At 41.2% G+C, this 21,328-nt stretch overlaps 1 protein-coding gene across 3 annotated transcripts in view; it reads right to left on the bottom strand.

Annotated features, from left to right (window-relative positions):
* LOC102740208 (protein kinase cGMP-dependent 1) overlaps positions 1-21,328 on the bottom strand; it is a 914,142-nt gene that overhangs the window by 751,079 nt on the left and 141,735 nt on the right. The gene's annotated exons all lie outside the window — the stretch shown is intronic.

The raw sequence follows: 21,328 nt of genomic DNA, 5'->3' as shown, positions 1-21,328 counted from the left end.
AAAAAAAAAAAAGAAGAAGAAAAAGATAGCAGGAGGGGAAGAATGAAGGGGGGAAAACGAACCATGAGACACGATGGACTCTGAAAAACAAACTGAGGGTTCTAGAGGGGAGGGGGTGGGGGGATGGGTTAGCCTGGTGATGGGTATTAAGGAGGGCACGTTCTGCATGGAGCACTGGGTGTTATACGCAAACAATGAATCACGGAACACTACATCAAAAACTAATGATGTAATGTATGGTGATTAACATAACATAATAATAATAATAATAAAGAATTGAACAAATATGAATATGTTCAAAGAAAGCATTACTCTTTCAAATCCACCTGAGCACAATATGACATTTTAGAGTCCGTGATTGTAGATTTCTCACCTGGCACACAAAGATGATAAATATATCTGGTGGCTAGAACGTATTCTTCACAATTGTAGGGGTTGGGGTCATGTTCACTAGTCTACGGAAGCCTTGCAACAGTACCTCACACCCGGCAGATGCTTAGTAGTTACTGATGAGCAAGTGAGTGAATGAATACTATAATTTGTTAAAGATCACAATTTACAATAAATATGTTGCTACTTGTGACCTTTGTAATAAGCACTCACATGTCCTCTTTTGTTCTTTTTCACTAACCAAAGCTGAATTGCGTTGCAAATAAAAATTGAAAAAAAATGAGTCTAACACTTTCTTAGAATCCAAAGCACCACCTTAGAAATATATCTGAGAAACAAACAGGGTTTTAGAGGGGAGGAGGGAGGGGGGATTGGTTAGCCCAGTGATGGGTATTAAGGAGGGCACGTACTGCATGGAGCACTGGGTGTTATACGAAAACAATGGATTGTGGAACACCACATCAAAAACTAATGATGTACTGTATGGTGACAAACATAACATAATAAAGTTAAAAAAAAAAAGAAATATATCTGAATAAAAAACAGCAATTAAATTATAATATACCTTAAATATAGGCAAGACAGTAGGAACAATGTATCACCATTTATAAACAGAAAATAAAAAATGCCTGTTTCCAGGTTTATTTTTCTACACATTTTGAAAATTATTATTACTTTCACATTTTCTGACATATCCTGTATGTCAAAATAACTTCCAAATTAACATTTGGTACATTATATGTTGGTACATATAATGTTGGTGATACTATAATATAGGTATGTACTCCCAGTTACCTACTGATTTGGTTCCATGGGAATGTTTCTCCCTTTCTTTCTTTTCTTCTTTCTTTCCTTCCTTCCTTCTTTCTTCCTTTCTTTTTGTCCTTTCTTTTCTTTCTTTCTTTCCTTGTTTCTTTCTTTCCTTCCTTCCTTCCCTTCCTTCCTTTCCTTTCCTTCCTTCCTTTCTCTCTCTCTCTTTCTCTCTTCCTTTTTTACTGAGACATAATTGGCACATAACACTATTAATTTCACTATTATACAACATAATAATTTGATAAATGTATATATTACAATGATCACCACAATAAGTCTAGGTAACATCCATCACCATACATAGTAACAATTTTATGTGTGTATGTGGGAACTTCTAAGATCTACTCTCTTAGCAACTTTCAAATATACAATACAGTATGATCAACAATAGTTGCCATGCTGTACATTCCATCCTGGGATTTATTTATCTTATACCTGGAAGTTGGTACCCTTTGACCACCTTCACCCATTTCACACACCTCTCCCCACTGCCTGGCTCTGGCAACCACCAATCCTGTTCTCTGTATCTACCGGTTTTTATTTTATTTTTTTAAGATTCCACATGTAAATGAAATCATATAGTATTTGTCTTACCCTGTCTGATTTATTTCATTTAGTGTAATGCCCTCAAGACTCAAGATCCATCCACTGTGGCAAATGGCACAATTTCCTTCTATTTTATGGCTGAATAATATTTCATCATACACACACACACACCCCACATCTTCTTTATCCATTCGCCTATTGATGGACACTTTAGCTGCTTCCCTGTCTTGACTATTGTAAGTAATGCTGTGATGAACACAGGAGTGCAGATACCTTTTTGAATTCGTGTTTTTGTTTCCTTTGGGTAAATACCCAGAAGCCGAACTGCTGGATCATAGGATAGTTCTACTTTTAATTTCTTGAGGAAACTCCATACTGTTTTCCAGAGGCTGCACCAACTTACACTCCCACCAACAGTGCACAAGGGTCCCCTTCTCTCCATATCTTCGCCAACACTTGTTATTTCTTGTCTAAATTTTGATATTGGCATTCTGACAGGTGCAAGGTGGTAGCTCCAGGTGCTTTTGATTTACATCTCCCTGATGATGAGGGATGCTGAGTGTTTTTTCATGTACCTGCCGGCCATCTGGATGTCTTCTTTGGAAAAATGTCTATTCAGGCATTCTGTTCATTTTTAAATCAGATTGTCGTGCTAGTGATAGTGGTGGTTACCGAGTTGCATGAGTTCTTTATATAATTTGGATATTAATTCTTTATCAGACATGTGGTTTGCAGATATCATCTCCCATTTCCATGGGTTGCCTTTTCGTTTTGCTGACATGGGCATGTTTCCTTACCAGCTTTTCCTTAGAAGCTACTCTTCCAAAGGCTTTAGTACACTTTAGATTTACTAAAATTTGGGGCACCTGGGTGGCTCAGTCGTTAAGCGCCTGCCTTCGGCTCAGGTCATGATCCCAGGTTCCTGGGATCGAGCCCCACATCGAGCTCCCTGCTTGGTGGGAAGCCTGCTTCTCCCTCTCCAACTCCCCCTGCTTGTGTTCCCTCTCTAGCTGTCTCTGTCAATTAAATAAATAAATAAAATCTTCAAAAAAAATTAGAAAAAATAAATTTACTAAAATTTGCTTGCCTCTACTTTTGTGGCGAATGATTTTATTTTTTTTTTAAAGATTTTATTTATTTATTTGACAGAGAGAGAGAGACAGCGAGAGAGGGAACACAAGCAGGGGGAGCAGGAGAGGGAGAAGCAGGCTTCCCGCCGAGCAGGGAGCCCATGTGGGACTTGATCCCAGGACCCTGGGATCATGACCTGAGCCGAAGGCAGCTGCTTAACCGACTGAGCCACCCAGGCGCCCCTGTGGAGAATGATTTTAAAACATAAGTTAAGCATAGCCGCTATTTTAAATACGGCATTAACCGCCTACCTCTTCTTTAAAAACAAAACTACCATCACGCTTTTTTGTTCTTCTTCAATAAATAATCAATTTACATGAGATCTCCTATTGCTTTTCATCCCTCTTGAGCCAGATAAAATTTCACCTTTGGGCATATTTATTTTTGTCCTTAATCTGACCTGTGTCTTCATTATTCAATTACCAATCCCTCAGACCAATTAATAGTTACATCATCTTCAGAATGTGGGGGTTGCTTTATGTAAGTAGAACAAAGTTAATTTGAAACAATTTAATTACAGCATTTCGCTTAATTGTAACAATTATTTATTATTCTTCTTCTGTAAATTCTAGATAACCATCTCCATCATGTGGAATTTTTAACTAGTAATAGTGTAATAGTAATAGTGAAGGGACCTTAGAACTTTAGGTAGCCCTTTTATATGCAACTTTAGATAGACTATTGCAATCAGCACTTCTTGCAATAAGTAAATACATTTCAACAAAGTCTGCTATAGAGTCCATTTCCCTTATGTGGCCAGTTTCCTCATCAGAAACATGAAGAGAATGAATTAGATGGATTCTACTAATTACTTTCAGCTCTAAAATACTATGATTGCACAATCCCAACTTCACTGCTGCCCTGTTTTCTACGAGCGCAGTTGTACTTAGCTGAAGGAAATGTGAAGTTGAATATTATAGTGTCATAGTTAGGGAATCACGGACCATTTTAAATCACAGGTGTAAATGAGTAATTTTCTGATAAACCATTCACAATACCATGCAAACTACTCCCTTCAAAACCAAATATTAACAATATTTTTATTTGTACTTGAAATAAGACCTAGAAGAAACACAGAAATCAAAATATGTCTTACACACGTATGAATATCTCTTTAACGCTGATTTATGGTACTCTGTGCAGTAAAGGGAATTTATACTTACTGGGTGTGTGCCATGGATCAATAACTGTCCTGGGCAAACTGAGAATGTTTTCAGAAGCAACCCTTGAAGCTTATCCAATTCAATTCAGTTTTTCACCAGGCATAGGCTGATTCCATCCTTCTAACTTTCTGACAGTTCATTTCGACCCTTTTAAAATTGTTGTTTTATGATTTCCCATGATTTTCTTGTTCTCTTATAGCTACACTGTTGTTAATAAACATGATAATTCACAGGAATGTAAACAGCTGTCCACAAACTGAAGAGGAAGTGAGAGAGATGAGAAAAAGTTCGAGCCGAAGTGAACTTTAGGCAGACCTGGAAGATGGACATGACCGCAAGATTTGTCCCAAAGTAAAACAGAAAAAAAAAAAAAAAAAGACACTTTTGTTTTAAAAAGAATTGTTTTGGAAAAGGAAGACAGGAGACATAAGGCAGACCAGGTCATCGGAGCAAAAACAGGCAATAAGGGAAAGATCTAAGCTATGTGCTAGAGGATCTACATGGAGCTCCATTGGCTCATTTGTTCACAGGTCCATTCATCCAGCAAACCAGCAAACATAGCCCTCCCGAGTGCTGGGCCCTGAAGATGTGGGACAAATAAGTTAAACAAGATCCTGTACTCGGGGTGGTTCACTTCCATTAAAAAGGCAAACATCTTTTCACTACATATATTCAGTTGTCAAGAGAAGAACATTCAGTGGTTGTTTCTTTATACCAAAGATCTCATTGAAATTAATGCTTACTGTGGTTTTCCCCCGAATATTTCCTTCTCCTCACATGTGTGTCTGAAGACCAAGAAATATGTTTTGCCCACATAACTCCTTAATTTCCTCCTTTTCTTCTGGTTTGAAAAAGAACTCAAAGTTCCAGATGCACAGTTCATTCCTTTCTCTTCTCACATTTTAGAGTCCTATCTGAGGGGCAGATGAAGGGAAATTAGTCCAATAAACACAGTGATACAACCTGTCAGTGTATCTGAATCATTTCACCAATGCCCGGCAAGCTGTGCGCTAAAGCAAACTTGACAGACAGGGGTAAACAGGGTCCTCTCGCAGCCTGACCGCCACGGGCATCCACGAGCCTCCAGGCTGGGTGGGGACCCTACCATCTACTGCTCTATTTGTCTTCTTGCTGTATCATTTAGCTCCACCTACCTTTTTGCTCTTCCTTTCTCAAAATGATACCTTGTTCTTAGTCCCAAATCCAGAGCCACAAATGCAACGGTCATAAACCAAATCCAGACAAGAGAAATGTCACATTTGACCACAGAGGTTGAAAACTAATGCCACGCATGAACTGGCCATGTTTAGAAACTGAGAGATACGACATACACATCCCAATGTCCAGGTTCTCTTGAAACCTAGGAAGATCTGGCCATAGGGCATCGGCAGGGAACGAATCTCAGTGTAAGGAGCAGCAAGCAAGTGCTCCCCAACCAACCACAGCCCTCAACTCTCCTACTAATGACTGACCCTGAGGCCAAGGGCCTGCCAACTGTCATCTCTGATCACGCTTGTACTTTCTGGCTCCCCTCTGTTTAAAATATTTCCTGTATCAATATCCGACAGAAAAGTTGAAAAATAAAAGACAAACCAAATCAACCCACTGCTTGTCTGTTTTTGTCTGAATGTCAGGGGTTAGCACATTTTTTTCTGCAAAGGTCTAAATGGAAAAAAAGGGGGGGCTAAATAGAAAAAAAAAAGTCATACTGCAATACAGTATGATGGCCAGGCAGCAAGAAAGCCATCACAGACACTATGAGAATGAATGGGCCTGGGTTCTAATAAAACTTTATTTACAAAAACAGGCAGTGGGCTGAATCTGGGCCATGGTTTGCAGACCCTTGTTTTATGTCATCTATATGGATGCTCTAGGCACGTGACCTCTGTCCTATCCCTTTCTGCTTTGTTGTCAAACAACCCTTGTCAGTTTCCCTTTCAAATTTGGACTCCTTTGGTCAATGTGGACATCTAGATCCAAATAGCCATGAGAAGACACTGCCAAAATGGTCTTTGAGCCTTCTGGGCCAGGGAAAGTCAGCCCACCTTGGGAAGCAGACAGCAGGAGATCTCAAGACTCCTGGAACAGAAGGCACAGAGCTGTGAATTCGCTACTCCCTTTCTCAACAGCTTTGATGCTTCCCGACAGTCTAGTAAAATAATGCACTCTGACACCAATTTCACTGTCTTGGCTATATTTGTCCTCCACTGTCCACCCATGAGTTATTTGTTCCAGTCGTTCTGGACTGCTTGGTATGTTCTATTTATAACTTCTACTTTCTCCTCTCCATCACTTGATCAAGCTCTGCACTGTCTAGGACAGAAGGAGGCTGGTTTAGGGAAATCTAGCTCTTCCCAAATTCCAAGGCCTTCCTAAAATCATAGATTACCCCATAAGACCTTCCCCAATTCGACCAGTTACATTGAAGGTCTTAAGCCTTGGCGTTCGTCAAGCAGGACTAGAGCACTTCAGTATATGTGCTGCCGAAGCGAGCACAGGACTAGAGCACTTCAATTAGGCTGTAACACATGAATTGCCATTACCTCAGGTCAAAAATGGTCGAATATTGGAAATCTCCTAGATTCAGCCTAATGCTACCCATAAACGTGTCTGCTCCAGTATCTGAGGCAGGGAGGGGTTGAGTCTCACGCCGTGTCTACTCTCCTCTCCAACCCAACACCTTGCTCAGAGCAGAGGATCCACCAACACTGGTGAATGGACATGCTGAATTAAAACCAAACCAAACCAAACAGAACAGCCTTAACAGAGAAGTAAAGACAGCATGCACACCTCTAAATTCCTTTTAACAACTACTACAGGGTGGCCTTAATTCATGACCTAGATGACTTAGATTTCTAAAAATAGCACCTGGGGGGAGAAAAGAGGGTAGACTTGGGGTGACTGGGTGGCTCAGTTGGTTAAGCGACTGCCTTCGGCTCAGGTCATGATCCTGGAGTCCCTGGATCGAGTCCTGCATCGGGCTCCCTGCTCAGCAGGGAGTCTGCTTCTCCCTCTGACCCTCCCCCCTCTCATGTGCTCTCTCTCATTCTCTCTCTCTCAAATAAATAAATAAAATCTTTAAAAAAAAAAAAGAAAAGAAAAGAAAAGAGGGTAGACTTGTAGCTAGGCACTTCTCCGGTTGTTGACATTCTGCTACATTCAACAGGGACCCAGGTGTTGTGATAGTGGTTAACTCGGTTTCAACCAGGAATAGTGCAAAAATCCTCCGGCCTGAGGAAGCCCCTGGTATTCAGAGTATAATATTCTAATGGGAAGCTCCAGTAAAATGTGAGCTGTTTTATTGGCTATCTCCTATGCTTAAGTTCTTCTTTTCAATATGAAAAGGAAAAAGCAATCTGTTGGCAGTACAGAGCTTGCCAGAGTCCTGTTGCTAAGCAAAGGGGAGCGAGGGAGACCAGGGGAAGCTGAAGGTCTATGAATCAGGGGCAGTAAAATTCTAATCACCTCTCGGTGTTCTGCGTGGCTGCCCAGCTGGGGGACGGAAGGCAGCATCTGAATCAGTCCATCCACAGGCTCAGGAATGTAGTCCCAGACTTCACAAAGGAGACCGTGTCCACTGTGAAGCTGGCAGTTAAAAAGATACGATCGCGGTTGTAGGAAAGAAATGATAAGGTAACCTCCAGCAGCCTCCATGAGCTCTCAGACATTTTTTCCCAATAAGTGGTTATCAACCAGCTACATAATAGAAGAATTATGGCGAGTCAAACATCAGTCTCTTCTAAAAGGATGGTGATAACGCCATCTTTTATCTTAAGGTTTTCATTACAAACGTGCTAAAATGTAAAGCCTTTATTTTTTTAGTAATTGGAAAATACATACGTTTAAAACTTATGAAAGAATACAGGAACCCTACAGTGTTTCATCCCCAGAAGGATCCTTTAGGACGTTCTGAGGTAAAGAGAAATTAAAAGAGGCCCTTTGGGTTCCTTGAAACAGAGACCCCAAGGCAAGGGGGTTAGGCAGAGAGAAAGAGAAACAGGGAAAGAGAGAGAGAGAAAGGGCCTGAGTAACCTATAAATAAATATGATCTATTTTGCATATCCCCCTAGACAGGAGGATGAACTCAGGAATGATACTGAAATTTCAGGCTACCTGCAATAAATTATCTTGAACCCACCTTGGCAATACAAATGGTGAAAAAGAAAGAAAGGGAATAATCCTACATCAAATTCAAATGTTCGGGTTTTCTTCCTTTCAGTTTGACACATAAAGCACAGAAAATATCATTAAATTACTAACAAGTCTTTTTTTTTTTTAAACGTTTTATTTATTTATTTAGAGTGCAAGTAGGGGGAGGGGCAGAGGGAGAGGGAAGGAGAGAATCCCAAGCAGACTCCCCGCTGAGCGCAGAGCTTGATGCGGGGCCTGATCTCATGACCCTGAGATCAGGACCTAAGCCAAAATCAAGAGTTGGATGCTCAAACGACTGAGCCACCCAGGCGCCCCACTAACAAGTCTTGATTAGCCCCAGAGATACTGTTAGGTAAAGCATATATGATACATTTAAAAAATATTCACATTGCTCTTTTCTGAGAAATTTTTATCAACTATGTGTTAATATGTCCTCAAATAAGAAAAGTCATCTGAACACCAGCCCTAGAAAGATGCTGCTGCCCCACCCCCCCCAAAAAAACCCTCAAAAATTACATTTATGTGTCAACTATACTGCAATAAAAAATAAATAATGTAAACAAAAATTATATTTGTTTAGGAACAAGTATACCATATTCGACTGTCTTTACTCTAAGGATATTTATTTACTAAAGCCATGTAAAGAATGTTTTCAGAAATTTACCAGGAAGATGGGAGAGGGCAGTCTAAGAATTCAAACAACAGTCTCCTCCAGGTACAATTACTCTGTTCCTATCCCTGGCTCCTAGGGGAGCTAGGAGGGTATCTACTGATATCTACCAAGTAATTAGCATTTGCAAGTCCATTCACGTATTAGGGTCAGGCACAATTCTCCCTGTTTACAGGTGTATCAGCCATTCACAGACATGATGGGGAACTGAACTGTCCATGCCACAGCTAAAGTCCATCAGGAAAGAGCTAATTCAAGTCTTCACAAGCAATGGATCCACGCCCGCGAACTAGCTGATATACGGAGAAGCAGACGGCTTCCACAGGTCCCTACACAGATGATGAGTCCGTCGGGGAGGAAGTTCATGGGGGAGGGGGCCTGCAGGTATGCCAGAGCAGGGGCGAGAAAGCAGGTCAACAAGGGTGGTGCAGGGAACAAGGCAAAGGGCCCCAGAACCCACCCAAAGAGAGAAGCCTCCCTTTTGATTGATGTATGCCAATTAATTCGCATTTTCAAATCTCAACATATTAGTATCATGCTCGTATCTTGTTCAACAAATCTGTCATTGAAGACCTGGTCAAACGGTCGCAAAACCCAATATATGGGATGAAGTCTATGGCCTGAGTCTCTGTACTGCATTTCTAGCCTCCCAGTCGGATTTGCTTTCTCTAAAAGGGAAATGCAATCATGTTAGTCTGATGCTTCTCAGTAAATCCACGGTGGTCTCAGGCTCATCTCCGACTTGCACTCATGTTCACGATCTCTTTCCATTAATTGGTTCCAGATTCTTGCTCACGATGGACTCAGACTACCAATCTAATTTACCTATGAATCAGGGAATTGAGCTTCTTTTTAAAAATTACATCCACCTTTGGCCAGTTGCAACCTCCTTGCTCCTCTCCTGTTCCCCACTGCTCTACAAAGTAACAGAAATCAGCAGAGTATTGCATCTATCACTCTGTTCTATAATTAACCTGTCTGGTGGAAGCCTTACGTCCTAGACTGCGAGCCCTTGAGGGCAGGGGTTGCCGGCACCCAGGAAATGTCAAAGCATCATAGATCTGCAATCACAGTTCGAGGAACCGAATTTAAAGCACCAACGTGGGGTTTTTTAATTTTCTCATATCCTTCGGCTTCAGTTTCCTCTCGCAAGTATTATGTCTTATCCGACCGAATATTTACCTGCTTCGCTAAAGAAACTGTCAGGTGTTGGGGGAAGACAAGTGTGACTCCTTCCTGAGAGGAACCTGTGGTCAAATCATCCTGGCATCTTCCACCTTCGTGTTCTGAATGTAGTTATAAAGCCTTTCTGATCATTAGCATTTTCAGCCTTTGACACATTTCCTATAGCATCTGACGCCTGCGCTTGGTTATCCAGCTCTTCTCCCAACAGTGTGTCCTTTTTCCTCAGTGTGCTCATTAGAGAACTTCTCAGCCAGTCACTTATGCATGGGGTGACTTCCCTTTCCTTCCTCACAATCCATCACTCTTATTCTATTTGAATTCCAGTTCTGAGAGCCTCCCCCCCTCACTTATTCAGCAGTCTTTTCATTTCAGGCCAAACTGCTTCCTTTCTGTTTGGGTACAGACGGCAAATCTATTTTCCACTGCAATGATGTGGGGTACAGGGACCCAGGGTTCTAAATACAGTTCACGCAAATGGAGGAGTTCTGAATATTGACTTTGGACGAGTGAAGAGTTGGTTGATGTTTTAAGGGCACTCTCATTAGCTCGGGCGTAACTCCTCAAGTTTGGGGGGGGCAGGGGGCAGGGAGAATTCTATTCTCTGCATCTGAACTTCTTCATGTTGTCAGATTGGGCTCGATCATCTAAAAGGACAGGATCTGGCAGAAAGAGGAGGTGACAACAATCATGAGCTAAAACAACGTCTGTCGTGTGAATTGTGACATTTGCCACATCACTTTAGAGGTTTGGGTCAGCTGGGTCATCTGTACGGCCATTTATGCCTGTCTCCTGAGATCTGCTCTGGGCTTCCTCCAGAGAACAGAGTTCTGGCCCCAATTTTGCCACTAACTCACTGATCTAAAGCAGAAAGCTTTATCTCCCAAGGGTTCAGTTTCCTCCTCTTAAAATTATGTGAGCTGTAGTCAGTATTTGCTAACATCTTTCCCAGCTCTGACATTCTCAAAAGAATGTAGCAAAATTAACATCCCTGTAGAAGGAAGAATTATTACAGATGGAATTACTGTTAAAAAAAAAAAAAAAAAAAGAATTACTAAGAATTCCTGATGGGAATGTCTGTGTCTATAGAAAAAATGTAGACATTTGTTTTATAAATGAATTAAAAGAGAGTCACCCCCAAGCTAGCCCAGTTGTGGTCTAGAATCTTCTCCCAAGATCTTTAAGAGATCAGCTCTTTGATGGTCCCAGGCTATTAGTCCTTTAAGTAGGGAGCTCTCTTCAACTATCGGGGTCATTCTGGCATTTTCAATCCAGACTACACAAAGGAGGTTGCTCCTGGTGTTCACGATGATAATTCTTTTGATCTGTTTCAAGTTTCTACATCATTCTGTCTTAGGTAGAGGGCGTTCCTTCAATGAAATAAATATATACTGAACATTCCGGTGAGACCATTTTCTCAGACACTGAAGAGGACACAACGGCTTGAAAGACAGATTTCCCAGCCTTAGGAACCATACGTTTTTGTTAGAGGAGAGTTAGATAAGACGCATTTCAAGTACACAACGCTATGAGTCTACAGAGGATGCAGTATGTGTAGGGGAGGACATTTGCATTAAATCTGACTTAGTAACATTTTATCTAGCAAAATTGATGGTGAGGGCCACTTGAGAAAGCAACAATTTCACCAACAAAGATAGGCTATAAGAAAGCATTGGCATGCCTATGAGACAGTAGTAATTCAATTTGGGTGCGCTGTGCTTATCAGAGTAGACAACTGAGAGCCTATAATGTTCGCAAGCATTGCAGGATAGGACCTGAGATGGGCAAAGTGGCATTTTGCTTCTATTTAAAAATGAAACCACAGCCCATTCAGTCTGCAGAATATACTGAGCCCCTGTGCTCTGCCAGGCGAGAGTCTTTAGTATATGGACAGCAACACTGCTGATAGCATCTAAAATAATACAGGCTTCCCCACTCCCTAAAAGTAAAGTGTTCCTATGAAACCCTTCCTAAGTCAAATGGTGCAAAGCAAAGAAGCAATCACCATTTTATGAAGGCGAAAATCCTCTTTGAATTTCTTCTGGTTGTGAAAACAGGTACTAATGCAGGTCTTGAGCAAAGCAAACTTTAGATTGGTGGGGGGCGGGGGGAGATGGGGAGGGAATGGCTGGTGGGTCTCAGAAATATGCTCTGTATCTCCCTTAGGTCTTCAGTTACCAACAGCCAATGCTTCCTGGAAGTTTCCACGCGCCAGGCGTGTGTTACACGCATTTCAAGAAGAACTGGGCTGATGCCATACAAGCCGAAAGGAGTAAGCACTTCCATCCCCTGCTGCGGCTGGAGGTCTGAGGCTCCCGGTGGCCAGGGGCCTGCTGGAGACAGCTCTGCTGGAAAGTCGCAGAACCAGAATTCACACCCGGGGTGGTCTCCTTCTGCAACTGGACTTTGAACCCCTGGACCAGTCCCTCCTGTAATCATTCCTCCCTTGCACGCCAAGAGCACAAGCCCTTCATTAGGAAGAAGCAGAAACAACCGAGCCGTGAGCAAGTGGACCCGTCCAGCCCTCATGCTGGCATCTCAGGCCTCGTCCACACTCCCTCTCCCGGCACAGAGGAAGGTGTAAAGATATTTTTAAAGTTGGAAATATTTTCACACATTATCCAAATGTGCAAAATCCCGAAATGCCTAATGCCTCTGATTTAGCTGTTTGGCTAAGTATGTTTTTCGTAACCTCCTTACACAGGCTGTTCTGTAAAATGAGTATCTGGGAAGCCCCAATTTGAACTCTTCTATATACTTGTTACTGTGCTATTTAGGGTCAGAAGGTGTTAAAATTGGTCCCCTGCTACTTATTTTTGTATTTTCTTAAAAAAAAGAAAAAACAAGCTCATGAAATCTGGCTTGTTGCTATATTGTTTTTATATGTTCCAATATTTCTATCATTTACTTTTGGTTTCTGGGTTATAGATGCTATTTCAAAACCAGTTTCTTTTTGCAAGGTTAGAGAGGGTGTGAGCTGATATTTTAGCTAAGAACAGAAATCCTATTTTAATTTCTTTCTACCAAGCTGCTGGCCAAACTCCAATTTTCTAATATGTTTATCATGTTTTCCAAAACCATAGAGTTATTTTCCAAAGAGACTTTTTTCAGTTATTATAACCCCAAATCTCTTTTTATTAGTTTTTTTTTCCCTATTGATTATCTTTTTTTTTTTTTTTTAAAGATTTTTATTTATTTGTTTGACAGAGAGATAGAGAGAGAGCACAAGTAGGCAGAGCGGCAGGCAGAGGGAGAGGGAGAAGCAGGCTCCCCACTGAGCAGGGAGCCGGACGTGGGGCTCGATCCCAGGACCCCAGGATCATGACCTGAGCCGAAGGCAGCCGCTTAACCGACTGAGCCACCCAGGCGCCCCCCCCATTGATTATCTTAAGCTTGCTATCTTCCTGTTGATTTTACCATTGGACTTTGGGTCTACACATACCAAGTATGGAAAACACTTAAAGATTATTTTTAAATAAAGCAAATACTTCAGTTATAAATTGATTAATTTATTAATTTATTTATTTATTTGGGGGGGAAGGGAAGAAGGAGAGAATCTTAAGCAGGCTACACGCCCAGTGCGGAGCCCAGCGTGGGGCTCGATCTCACAACCCTGAAATCATGACCTAAGCCGAAATCAACAGTCAGACGCTGAACTGACTGAGCCACCCAGACACCCCCAGTTATAAACGTATTTAAATTTGAAGACCATATTCCAGAATTTTCACAACAGCTCTTTATATTTTAAATGGGAAAGCCTTATGTTGAAACTATGTGTAAAAAAACATTTTTAAATAGCAACAAAATTGTCTATGGTGATTTGACAAACTACAGCAATGAAAACTGGTTCTTCCTTAACATTTGACAATTCTGTTATTCTATTACTACTTGCAGGTGAATGAGTGCTTTCTAGACTATCTGAAAAAAAAAAACAAAAACAAAAAAAAACAAAACCAACCATGCTTCTAACTAAAGCAGCATGAATGAGAAAATGAGCTACAATAATTCTTATGCTCGACTGTTGGCAGTATACATAGAATTTTTTAAAAAAGGAAAAATAGGATTATCTACCTTATGGTTTAATAATGAGCAAGTCCAATGAGAGCTTACTTTCTTTACATGGAAAATACTTAAGGATCTGTCAAGATAACACTATAGATCTCAGTAAAGTGAGATCAATCTGGAATTCATTTGTAGCAATTCTCCCGCCTAAGGCTACCTGTAACCAACAACTTGAAGTCTTAGAAGACGAACTTGTTTGGGTTCAAGCTCTGAAACACGGAAGTCAATAGCAGGCTATTATTTTCTTTTTTGTGAATTTATAATGAGAAAATTAATTTCACTTGTGTCTGAAGTGCTTATGATTTTTAATCAGGATTTTTGTCTCTTCATAGACAGACAGATACTATGGCAAGCATTTTATTTTTATCAAAACGCTTTCCTTTATTTAGTTATTCAGATATTCTCAAAAATCGAGACTTCAGGGGGACACCTGGCTGGCTCGGTCAGTAGAACATGCAATTCTTAATCTCGGGGTCATGAGTTCAAGCTCCATGTGTGGCATGGAGTTTACTTAAACAACAAAAATTTTTTTTCTTAAATCGAAAGACTTCAATTTGCATGTGTCCCTTATCTTTAGGGAAAGCCTGCTTTGAGCATGGCTGCTGGCCAATGCTATACATCTCACCACCTGGGACATGTATTCAGGATTCTTGTAGGCAGTGAGTTTCATTCTCTCCCAACCACCAAATTCAGCCTATGCCTCCCAGCAGTCAGGAAACGCTGAGATGTTCAGTCTCACCCAACTGACAGGTCCCCTTGGATATGCAAATGTGCCCTGGGCCTCACGGAAATGGACTAATGGGACCACCCCAGCAAACCCGTGTGTCCTAAAATATGAATATGGGATCAGAAGATCATTTGGTAAAAATGAAATCAGGACAAGGGACTTGAGTAAGGTGAAACACTCCTTAATGTCATCAGGACAGGAAAAGTTGGATTCATTCACACATTATAGGGGGGAATTGCCCACAAGGATGGAAATATTCAGAGCTCATTTCCAGGAGTTAGGGAGACTCTAAACTATATTATCTAAAGAGTGGCAGTCTTGAAAGTAGACACTACTAATAGTTATGCCAAAACAAGAGGCATGAGCCAGGCAACCGAACCAGGCAAACTGGGAGGTGTGGTCACCCTAGCTAAAATCTTCCAAGGTCACCAGCTTTTTGTGAGCAGCACTCCACTGGGATGAAGACTCTCTACATCCCTACTGATTGTCATGTTGCTTCTTTTTGTAGGTTAATTAATTTAAATAAGCTATACTGGAATCTTCTAGAACAAGAAAGAACCTCATTCTTTGGGTGGATTAACATCTACACTGTGGCCCAAATTTGTGTTTAGAATGCAAACTATTGTCCTCATTTCCAAGTTTGAGGGGAGTTGGGAGAAGTGTCACCTGACAGATTACGAATGTTGACAACAAAGTTCATTGATACCACTGGAAATAACCAACATCTCTATACTGTATGTAAAAGTAATACAATGGCATTTGAATGATCAGTGTAACAGGTTATAGTTGCCTAGAAGTTAAGGGTTATCACATTTGTTGATTAATCTCGTCTTCTCCTCCCTGTGAGGTAGACAGCTAGGAATGATCCTTTTGTACAGATGAAGGAAGTGATGCTAATAAGCCAAATGACATATGCAAAGTCACACTCGGGGACCAGAAGCAATTGTTTTTCTTCTTAGAGCAGTGGTTCTCCAAGATCCCATTGGAGATCTTGTTAGAACTATAAATTCTTGGGGCACCTGGGTGGCTCAGTCGTTAAGCGTCTGCCGTCGGCTCAGGTCATGATCCCAGGGTCCTGGGATCAAATTCCACATCAGGCTCCCCACTCCACGGGAGTCCTGCTCCTCCCTCTCCCACTCCTCCCTGCTTGTGTTCTCTCTCTGTGTCTCTCTCTGTCAAATAAATAAATAAAATCTTAAAAAAAAAAGAACTATAAATTCTTGTTCCAAAGTACCCCAAGAAACTCTGACTGTGGGGCAAGCAATTTGTGCTTTAACAAGTCCTCTAGGCCATTCTGATTCACTCATATTTGAGAACCCCTGACCTAGGAAAATAACAAATATTTGTATATATTCCTCCCCTCCAGACGTTAGAAACACCATCATATTTTTCAGCTCTCGATGGAAGATTTTCTAAATTGTTTTGCATGCTCTCCAGTTTTCACAGATTACTGTACATAATTTAACCAATTTTCATCATTTTGATGATATAGTTATTAATCTTTAAAAGGTATCTTCAGGCATGCCTGGGTGGCTCGGTTGGTTAAGCATCTGCCTTCAGCTCAGGTCATGAATCCAGGTCCTGGGGTCAAGCCTGAGTTGGGTTCCCCGCTCGGTGGGGAGTCTGCTTCTCCTTCTTCTCCTAGCTCTCTCTTGCTATCTCCGTCTCTCTCTCTCAAATAAATTTTTTTTAAAAATCTTTAAAATAAAATAAAATGTATCTCCAATTTCATGTGTCCTCATCACTTATCCTATCAGAAAAAACATTTTTAATAGTCTGTGAATAGAAAATCATACTTCTGGAATTTTATTTTAGTCATCATAAGGCTTTGGGAGAAGCTTTGTGGAGGAATGGCTTCAGCAGTGAGACTTCGTGAGGTCCACCCCCAGGGAATTAAGTGAAGAAAACTGAAAGACTTTCCAACAAAGGCTCATGGTAACTCACAAGGTAATACTCAGGATGGCCATTATCACTATTTTCAAAAAAAGTAAGTCAGTTTTATTCCGCAAAATGCAAACTGATTTAGGACATACTCCCCAGCAGTGACTTAAATCTAACTGGGCTTTATAAATATTTGGTGAAATAGAATTTGCCATCCCAGACAAAGAGGAATGCAACATTAATACCCAGTCTCAACACTGAGAAACAAGCAAGAACATATCTGCCTTTCCAGCTCCCCAATCCTTAGAGAAAGGCAGAATCATTTCAAAGAGACCTTAACTGGTGGTTTAAAGGCTTTGCTTCTCTGATTGAGCAATTTGTGTTTCTGTACGAGGCTTTCCGCATGGAATACTGTCTCAGGGAGGCTATGCTCCTCTCCAACACTCTCACCATCATCAGGTAGGATGGAAAGTACTAGCCTGAATTTCCATATCCAGGTCTTATTCTGGTCTTTTAGAAACAGAGAAGCAAAATTAACACTAGTGATTTTATTTCAAGCTACTTAAGAATGGTACATATTCTTAATTATGTAAAGAGTGTCTATTCCTAGCCCATGGAACGTGAAAAAAATAGTTTGTTGAATGTATTTGGTCATCAATTTGGGCAAAGATCATAAATTGATTTTCTGTGTGTTTTTTGTTTTGGAGAAAGGCATCTAGTTTTTTTCTTTTCCAATCAGAAATAAAATGTCGGATGATTTGAGTGTTTTTTGACTAGGACTCACTGAGAGGGGAAAAATGACAAAAAAGGGCTGCAGACTTTTATTGATTAACCCGTATTTAGAAGGACATTTTTATTTCATTGCCTGTTACTGTTTTACTTCCCTGTTGCTAGCAGACAGTTATTTTACCTTCCTGTGTTAGCCTTATATTTAATGTGGATAATAAAAGTCCCAAATTAAAACTATATATTCATAAAGCAGAGATAAATCTTATTTGGCAAGAAAAACTAAAAGTTCAAGTTCAAACCAGGAAAAAAAGCTAAGATGGCTTTTCATCTTTAAGTTAAAATGTATTAGTGGTGACATTTGTTCTAAAACATTTTACGGGGCTGGGGAGAGGAGAAGGAAAGAGTTTTTGGTATTTCCTTCCATAATGACTCCAAGAGGGAGATCCTAGCATTTCATTTTTGAAATGATTGAACTCTCCCTATAAAGAAAAAGCAAACAGCTTTCGTCTTCCAATGCAGTTGGGGTCATGAAGAATAATTACCCCAAATCAGAAAGGAGATTCATTAGTTAAAGAGAAATGGGAGGTATTTCTCTGAGAAAGACTGGTGGGTATCATAGAAGAAAAGTGGGTTCTTCGTGCCCAATCTTGAGAGGCAGGAAGATCTTTAACAACTGTTGACTGTCTTTGATAATCTTTGATGAATTCAAACAGGCTGACCTCAGCCATGGCCTTGAGAAGGTAAGTAGCTTGTCCAAAGTCAGGTAGCTGGGCAAAAGCACTCCGTGGCCAGACGTGGCACCATATTGACCCCTAACTCAAAATGACCCATGTGGATGTGGAAAATAGGCATCGCAGTTCTGACTTTAATGAACTGAAGATAAGAGGTCTTCCCCAAATTTTCAAAATGGCCTGAGCTTTCCAGACTCTTGAGGAAAGAATGAATCAGATGTATCTGACTCAGAAGAAGAAAGAAACAAGACATCTGAGGGTTACGGGCAAATTCAGAGCTGCCATCCATGAGACACTGAGGAACGAAGGGTACAGCTTATTGCCGAATCCGATACTAACATCAAGGGGATGTGCTCTTGCGAGGCAAAATCACCCTCACTAGTGTCCCTTTGAAGGTGCAACAACATTTTCAAACTCCCCTATCGGATCTCAATCACCTATTATGGCTATTTCTCACATGAATTTATCTGAGTTCCTCATTGATATTCTAAGCCCTTATAAGCCATACATTGAGTTAATGAGCTCCACTCACCCCCTTCCTGTTTGGTAAAGTCCCGTTGCTTGCTTGAATGAAAATAATCTTTTCAAGTCTTAAAGAATGCCATCTGGTTCTGATATTCAAGAATTTGGTGAACACATCCATGTTTACTCTAGACTTATAAGTTTTAATAACATTCCATCTGGAATACATTTTCCATACTGGAGTGCTAACTATTTTGATTGCACCCTCATACTGAATCCCTTCTAGTTTTTGATTATCTTAGAGGTTTTTCTTAGAACAATCTTATGCTGCATCCTGCAGTGGAGAAATAAACTCCAAGCCATAGCCACGGATACTGGATCCTGCTGCAAAATGGAATATTCTCATCAAGACTCTTTTGGCTGTAGAAAACAGAAACTCAAGGGAGCTGAGGTAAACAGGGGTTTATTATGTGGTTACAAGGATGTCAGGCATGTTCTTGGAGAAACTGGAAGACTGTCAGGTCTTGGAGTGGCTCCTTCCAGCTCTCTCAATTCCACTTCCCGTATTCTCACTGCATCTGCCTGCTTCTCCCACCCTCACCCTCGACCTCCCAGCTCATTCGTGTCTACATGGTCACCTACAGAGCCCAGCCTGCAGGTCACACTCTAGCTGGGGATTCATCACTGACTGACTCAAGTGTTCTTGCCACTTTGCTCAAATTCTTGAGAGAAACACTCGGATCGACCTCCATCCTATGATTAGATCAGCTCACTTTTGATTAGAGCTCCATCCCTAATCAGTTAATCATGGGGAGGGCTGGGGATGACCACCTGATTTGTGCGGCTGCCTCTTCTAGGAGCCAGGGAGGCTGGTTCTCTGGAAGCGGCTGTGGCGAGAGCAGGCAAAGGTCATGTCTAGTACAGGGCAGAACAAGAATTTGCACGGAATTTTCATCATGTTTTTCATTTCATTTTCATCATGGATGATGCCCTCTATTCCAGAAACTGTGGCACCTCTTCTGGTCGATCCTTTTGTCCAGAATTATTACTTTGTTTCACTGTGCTGAGGTACTTTCACAAGTCTTTCTCTCAAAGGGCAATAAGATAATAAATATTGTCACCTCGATCTTGTAGCTTTTCAAATGACAACTGGTTTAGTATAACCATCATCTGGGTGTGAAATGCTTAGTGTGATACTGCAGAGCCCAAAAATTTAAGCAAAAAACAGACACATGCAAAGACATACGTTTTTCCAAGTGCATGCTACTGAGCATCCCCTGTGCTTTAAAGTGTCTGCGTTTCAAACAGCACATCCCGGGTCAACCGCTGCTTTCTTGAGTTACCAACTCCAATTTCTTCTTAGAATAAAAGAGAGCACAATCACTCCCTTCTGCCGCATTACTCCTATTTGCCATTGTTAACGTGTCTCTTATCACAAGGCCGTCCATTAGGTTTTGCCGACAAAACAGCACGAGGTTCAGCTGGAGTACATTGTCGCAAATAAACCAGCCTGCTCTACTTTCACCGTCCTGGATACCAGCTCTGCGGGAACGCACAGGTTCGGTGCGTGCACACACCTGCCCCCCTACGTGCATCCGCCTCCACCATGAACCTCTTTTCATTACCTCAAGCTTGCCCAGTGAAAAGCAGTCCATCAAAACGACCTGACAATGTGTCAGTTTGTGGAATCCTGGAGGACTATTAAAGGTATGTGTGTTTACCATTTTCAAGAAGAGAGACAGTAAAAATAAGGCTGGTATACGGTGACCTTGCCAAAAGGACATAAGACCTCAGACTGTTAACCAGGATGAAACTCTGTGTTTATAACCAGGGGTTTGCTGAATTCTCTAATAAATGCCGTCCCATGTCGAGGAACAACAGATTCTGATATAAAACTTAGGTAGAAAACATCAGATCAAAAAAAAAAGGAAAAAAAAACTGTAGGGAAAAAAAAAAAAAAAAAACACATCAGACCTTGCTAAATAATTCCAAAATGGTCTGAGCTCATCAGAAGCTTCAGGTCAAGATGAGGCTTCTGTGTGGGGGTGGGGGTGGGGGGGTCAGCTCATCACAGTCAAGGGCAGAACTAACAAAAAAGGACGGTTCCAGTGAAAGGCAATTTTCACACACCCCTGAGTACAGGAAAAAAGAAACCCAGGTTCAAGCAACAAAGAAGTGACCACTGTGGCGGGGAAGAATTATACTTTGAAGAGACTAGAAGTCAGGCAGACACAGGGAGAGGTCTGCAACACAAGCACATATTTCGACCTCTCACTCCAACCTGGCCATAAACACTCTGAACACACTGTGAGCCCCAAAGATGGGCTCTTCTTAGACGTGGTCTATTTCAAGGTCCCAAATACTTGGTTCAAGCACTCCTGTGGCATTCCCTTTTTGCCATTAACATTTCTGTATTTTTAAATTTTTAATTAGAAAATTACACTTTAGTAAGAAAGCAACTCGGAATTGCCCTCTGAAAATTAACTTCTGCAATTTTTGATGTAAAATACATTTGTTGTGATCAGAGCTCTAAAGACCAGACTAGAGGCTTTTCACCTCCTAAAATGAATGAGGGACTCTCGTGCCCTTTGCTCTCCTGGGAAGAAGGGCCAAGGCTGAGCTTACCCAGATGCCCGGGACTTCTATGATGGATGATCACCAGGTTACCAGGGCTAGTGGATGAAACTTT

Source organism: Leptonychotes weddellii, chromosome 6 (genome assembly GCF_054177405.1).
Source record: "Leptonychotes weddellii isolate Sample4059 chromosome 6, ASM5417740v2, whole genome shotgun sequence".
NCBI lineage: Eukaryota > Metazoa > Chordata > Mammalia > Carnivora > Phocidae > Leptonychotes > Leptonychotes weddellii.
This window is presented reverse-complemented; position numbering and strand designations above follow the sequence as displayed.